The sequence below is a fragment of the Dermacentor variabilis genome, chromosome 9 (assembly GCF_050947875.1).
Source record: "Dermacentor variabilis isolate Ectoservices chromosome 9, ASM5094787v1, whole genome shotgun sequence".
NCBI lineage: Eukaryota > Metazoa > Arthropoda > Arachnida > Ixodida > Ixodidae > Dermacentor > Dermacentor variabilis.
This window is the reverse complement of record NC_134576.1, coordinates 62,806,768-62,813,250: the sequence shown is the minus strand read 5'-3', so window position 1 is coordinate 62,813,250 and position 6,483 is coordinate 62,806,768. Positions and strand designations below refer to the sequence as shown.

The window sequence follows — 6,483 nt, the reverse complement described above, 5'->3', positions numbered from 1 at the left end:
AGTTGTTTTCTTTATACATAGCCTCCTATATTTTTTCATGCCCGCCCACTGACGGGAGGAACAAAGCGCGCCGTCCGTACCGCCTAGTTCATGCGCCCGCCACCAGATCGCGCTGCCTACCCATACCCTGTCCCTGTGGTACATGGATAAAAGAAGGCAATATATATACATGGAAACACAGGAAAAAAGACTAACAGTGAAGGGGAAGAGAAATGCAGCCATTATGGAAGCACAGAGCGCTATGGGGATACAATAGGTACGAGGTCCTCCGAGGTATGTGGAAAGGTGTAATGGTTCCAGGACTTACTTTTGGAAATGCGGTTGTTTGCTTTAAATCAGGGATACAATCAGGACTCGACGGGAACCAAAGGTCAGTGGGTCGCCTCGAATTGGGCGTTCACGGGAAGACTACAAATGAAGCTGTGCAGGGTGATATGGGCTGGACTAGTTTTGAAATGAGGGAAACTCGCAGTAAAATTGGGTATGAAGAACGGCTGAGGAATATGGAAGAAAGTAGATGGACTGGGAGAGTGTTCAAGTATCTGTACAGGAAAAACATTGATTCACAGTGGAGGAAAAGAACTAGGAAGCTTACCAGCTAGTATGCGGCCTGTAAGGTGGGCAACACAGCAACAAAGAAGGTCATACGGAAAGTCAGACAGGCTGAAATAATCTAATGGGTGGCGGCAGTGGAAAAGAAACCTGCCATGAGTGACTACTTAAGAGGAAAAAAAACGAAATCAGGAAAGAAACCATTTATGATAACTCAAAGGGAAGCTCATTACTTTTCGAAGCGAGATCGGGATGCCTTAGAAGAGGCACCTATAAAGCGCGATATAAGACGGAAGAAGAAGCATGTGCTTGCTGCGGTAAATTAAGCTAGGGAGACTATGGAGTATGTTTTATTAGAATGTGAAGACGTCTACCCAGCGGTCGATTTAGGCGCAACTGGCCTCCTTGAGGCACTTGGGTTCAGCGAGAGCAGTGGGAAAGTAAACATGTACGCAATAGGCATTAGTAAGAGGCGATTAGAGGATTGGAGGAAGAAAAGTAGGGAAAGGACAAAAAACGGAGACGTACAAAAGCACAGTTCGAAATAGGGGATCAGAAAATTTGGGTGGGGTAGTTCATAGTTTTTTTTCTTTTTTTTTATTGTTTAACTTAGGTAGGACATTAGGCAGTATAATAGCAATAGCTGGTGGCGCAACCCACCGCCCCGTTCCAAAGGGGACGCTCATAACATCCATCCACATCCATCCACATCCATCCCCATCCATCCATCCGCATCCATCCATCCATCCACATCCATCCATCCATTCACATCCGTCCATCCACATCCATCCATCCATCCTGTCCCAGAGCAGACGACGCGACGACGCTGCTTGAGCGCGCGCTCGTGGAGATACGTTTGTCGTTCGTATTTGACATGGAACTATAAAATAAAATCGCATGTTTAATTTATTTTTCTAGACAATGTGCATCGGAAGTAAGCAACACAAAACATGTTGTGGAGAGTCAGCGCTTCACCAAAAAGCGCCGAAATGTGAGATCATAGTTCACATTTTGAGGGTCTTTCGTGACAGCGGTTTTATTTTAAACACTTTAGCCAAGTCGTGCTTGTCTGTCGCCTTCATTGCAAAATTTGTGAATATTGGGCAAAAAAGCTTTGTCAGCAATAGTTTCAGCAGGTTCTCTTGGTGTCCTGGCGTCGAGCACATCAGGCTAGGTTTTGAGCTCGCAGAGTATTGCAGCCTCCACGAGTCACAGTCACCTTCATAGGGTGATTCATGTGCCTTCTTCTTGCGAGAAGAACGCTGATAAATTTCTCTAATGCGTAGAGAACCGCTAAAAGTTGTCCAGATGGGTAGATGAGTCCACCGCGGTCTTGGTGCTTTACCAGCGAGTGCGAGGGCGCCGAGGCGTTTGGCTTTGTTGACAGGCTGACGCACTACACACAATCGATCTTTTCTTGTACAGTTCTTGCCAAATAGCCGCCTGCCATAGCCAATGCTGCGACATCTGGAGTAGGAAGCAGAGGTTGTTCTCGCTTGAGTTGCTGTGCGAGCTCTCTAAATGCATCTGCAGGGAATTCCTCGCTGGTTCTTTCCCTTGCGTTTTTCTCTTGCGGCAGCGTTGACAAGCAATCGCTGCTTTCTGCAGACATTACGTTGCTCATACTTGACGCCGACGCGATGCCAGTCTTCGGAGTCTTTTCAATACCTGAGAGAACAGCTCGGGCATCCCTTTGGTAATTTGAGCCTGCTGACTTCCTCAGCCAGCCAAAAAACGACTCGATTGAGTGAGACGACATTTTCCTCGTTAAAACAAAGTGAAAGCACATCTCTTCAAGAAGATATCGAATGCAGTCAACATTTGCACGAGTTGTCAACACCAGGCCTTCGTAAGTTTTCTTGGTAAAGAAGTTCTTCGCCAGGCACTGGCTTTTGAGATCGGCCAGGTATTCGAGGAAGCTTGTTTCGCCAGTTTAGCCGTTCATCGCTAGTAGATTCGAACTGCTTGCAGTAGGCATTGTTCTGGTGTATGTGCTGGGTACAATTGCTCACGTCCATGAATTCAACCTTCGGTCCGACACCCGCGAAACTTGCGTCGCATGTGTGGCCCGCTTGCTCTTGCAGGAGCTTCAGTGCAGCTGTCACGGCAGGAGACAAAGCTTGAATTGCTCTTTTCACGTTCATTTTTTTCAGAATTTGTGGGGAACACGTGTTTTCTTGTTAGAAATCGAACTGGCTCTACAAAGCTGCCTTGCTGCATTTTGTAGAGGTTCTTCAAGTGGTTCGCCGTTATTCCGCCGCCTTTTCCGATGTCACGCGACAAAAAACTGCGATCGTACGTTTTTGACCAAGTGGCTCTGATCGAATGCTAGGAAAAGCTTTCGATTCGGTGTTCCTTGGTGCTCAATAGAATGCGTGAAGCTTCCGCTGCATAGAAGTTGGAAAGCTAAGAGATTGATCTTGTGGTTGTCGGTGACAATACGCACGACGAAAAATTCTATGTCTTCAACTTCCTTCAGGACGTGTCGCATGAGCGTGTGCAGCTCGCGGCCAGTGCAATTTCTCGTGAAGTAGGCCACGGGTATATTGAACGAAACTGAACGGCCGTTGAGGACGAAGCACAGGAGTGAGTTGGCCAGCAAAGGCTCATTTGTTGTGTCCTTTGGAAAGCTCCCACCATAGTCTACTTCGCCGATGAAGGCGTCCCTTTGTTTATGGTAAAGTATCCTCTGTTTCGCGCGCATTTCGTCTACAATTAACGAGCACGCTCTCGCTTGCGATGTGGGATGAGAAGCGAGCGCGGTCAGCGAGTCCGAGGGAATGCATGGATGGATGGATGGATGTTATGAGCGTCCCCTCTGGAACGGGGCGGTGGGTTGCGCCACCAAGCTCTTGCTAGTATACTGCCTAATGTCCTACCTAGGTCAAACAATAAAAAACAAAAAAAAACCACTATGTACTACCACACCCAAATTTTCTGATCCCCTAGTGCGAACTGTGCTTTTGTACGTCTCCGTCTTTTGTCGTTTCCCTACTTTTCTTCCACCAATCCTGCAATCGCCTCTTACTAATACCTCTTGCGGACATGTTTACTTTACCACTGCTCCCGCTGAACCCAAGGGCTTCAAGGAGGCCAGTGATGTCTAAATCGACCGCTGGGTAGACATCTTCACATTCTAATAAAACATGATAAAACATGCTCCATAGTCTCCCTAGCTTTACCGCAGCAAGCACATGCTTCTTCTTCCGTCTTATATCTCGCTTTATAGGTGCGTGTTCTAAGGCATCCCGATCTCGCTTCGAAAAATGAGCTTCCCTTTGAATTATCATAAATGGTTTCTTTCCTGATTTCGTTTTTTTCTCTTAAGTAGTTACTCATGGCAGGTTTCTTTTCCATTGCCGCCACCCATTAGATTATTTCAGCCTCTCTGGCTTTCCGCCTGACCTTCTTGTTGCTGTGTTGCCCACCCTACAGGCCGCATACTTGCTGGTAAGCTTCCTAGTTCTTTTCCTCCACTGTCAATCAATGTTTTTCCTGTACATATACTTGAACACTCTACCAGCCCATTTACTTTCTTCCATATTCCTCCGCCGTTCTTCATACTCAATTTTACTGCGAGCTTCCCTCACATCAAAACTAGTCCAGTCCATATCACCCTGCACAGCTTCATTTGTAATCTTCCCGTGAGCGCCCAATGCGAGGCGACCCACTGACCTTTGGTTCCCGTCGAGTCCTGATTGTACCCCTGATTTAAAGCAAACAACCGCATTTCCAAAAGTAAGTCCTGGAACAATTACACCTTTCCACATACCTCGGAGGACCTCGTACCTATTGTATCCCCATAGGGCTCTGTGCTTCATTATGGCTGCATTTCTCTTCCCCTTCACTGTTATTGTTTTTTCCTGTGTTTCCATATATCTATTGCCTTCGTTTATCCATATATTAAGGTATTTATATTCTGTTACCCGAGGTATTTCCTGGCCCTGTATCTTAACTGTCTGTTCACTGTTTTCATTGAATACCATAACACCTGATTTTCTAACACTAAATTTCAAACCTAAATTGTTGCCTTCCTGTCCACAGATATTAGCCAGATGTTGCAAATCACTTTGCCTGTTAGCTATCAACACAATGTCGTCCGCATAAGATAAACCTGGGAGCTGCTGCTCTACTACTGTTCCCGCCTGTTTGCATGAGAGATGGTACCCGATATTGCTTCCTTCTAGCGCCCTCTCCATCCACACGATGTACATCATAAACAGCAGCGGGGATAAAGGGTACCCCTGCCTCAGTCCCTTGTTGATATGGGCTTTATCCTCGCTCCTCATCCCTTCCCATTCAACGCAAACGGTATTTTCTGGGCAAATCTCTCTCGATAGCTTTAGACAATCGTCAACTAAGCCTTGCCCTTCGAGAATATCCCACAACATCTCGCAAAATGCAAGTATTTAGCATGGATGGATGGATGGATGATTGTGGCTCAACCCTTTGAATCGGGCGGTGGCGGCGCGCGCCACCTAGCCTTTAATGGTTCTATATGCATGCATACCTATGTATTTACTCCTTTACTTTTGCGTTGATATTGTCCACCAATCAGATAGCCTCCGTTTAGTTATTTCTACCTGTTCAAAGTCTATTCTACTTTCACTGTCTTTAAAACCCAAGGCTTTGAATAGTTCCCCGTTAGATTCAACTGCAGGGTGAAGTTGTTTACAAGCAAGTATCAGGTGTTCCGCCGTTTCCTCCTCCTCTCTACACGCCTCGCACACCAAATCTATCTCCTGGTATCTGGCTCGGTACGTTGTAGTCCTCAGTACAGCTGTCCTGGCTTCGAACAACAATGAGCTTCCCTTAGAGTTATCCTAAATATTTTCTTTGGCTATTTCTTGCTTAAACGTCCTGTATGTCTCCAATGCCGATTTGGTTTGCATCTCTGTACTCCACATACCCCTCTCTGCCTCCTTAACCTTTTTCTTGACAGATGATTCCTTACTTGTTCCCCCGCTACTGCCCAAGTATTTGCTTGTCAATTTTCTAGTTCGCTTCCTCCACCTCGTGTCAACATTCCTCGTGTATAAGTAACTGAAAACCTTCCTAACCCACCGAATTTCCCCCATTTTTCTCAATCGCTCCTCAAATGCTATCTTGCTACTAGCCTCTCTGCCCTCGAAAGAAGTCCATCCCAGATCCCCCTGCACTCCAAGATTTGGTGTCTTGCCATGTGCTCCCAGAGCGAGCCTACCCACACCACGTTGCCTAATTTCCAACTGTTGCCGGGTCTCTGTTCTAATACATAGAACTGCATTGGCAAAAGTCAGGCCTGGTACCATTACCCCCTTCCATATCCCTCGTACTACCTCGTACCTATTGTAGTTCCACAGTGCCCTACTCTTCATAATCGCTGCACTTCTGTTACCTTTAGTCGTTAGATATTTTTCGTACTCTGTCAGATACTCAATGCCATTATTTATCCACACCCCAAGGTACTTGTATTTATCGACTATCTCCAGCGTGGCCTCCTGTATCTTATGCTCGCCGCAACTGTTATCATTAAAAATCATGACTGCTGATTTTTCTTTGCTAAACTTCAAGCCTAACCTGTCTCCTTCTGTACCACATATGTCCATTAATTCCTGCAGATCTTCTGCATTGTCAGCCATTAATACAATATCATCCGCGTACATCAGTCCTGGTAATGACTGTTCAATCAATTTTCCTTGCTTGAGAAATGATAGGTTGAAGCCGAGTCCGCTTTGCTGTATTTTGGCCTCTAGACCTTGTAGGTACAGCATAAACATCAGAGGTGACAATGGGCACCTCTGCCTAAGCCCCCGCCGAATCATCGCAGGCTCCGAAACCTGCTTTTCCCATTGTATAATCACCCGCTTACCTTTATAGATATCTTTTAAGAAATTGGTTACTCCAAGTATGGGACTCGAGCGCCTCTCGCGGAAAGCCCAGGCGTAAATA

The 6,483-nt window shown here is 46.2% G+C and overlaps 1 pseudogene; it reads right to left on the bottom strand.

Moving 5' to 3' along the window:
- Window positions 1–1,556: 1,556 nt before the first annotated feature.
- LOC142558181 (uncharacterized) lies at window positions 1,557–2,772 on the bottom strand (annotated as a pseudogene).
- Window positions 2,773–6,483: the final 3,711 nt, after the last annotated feature.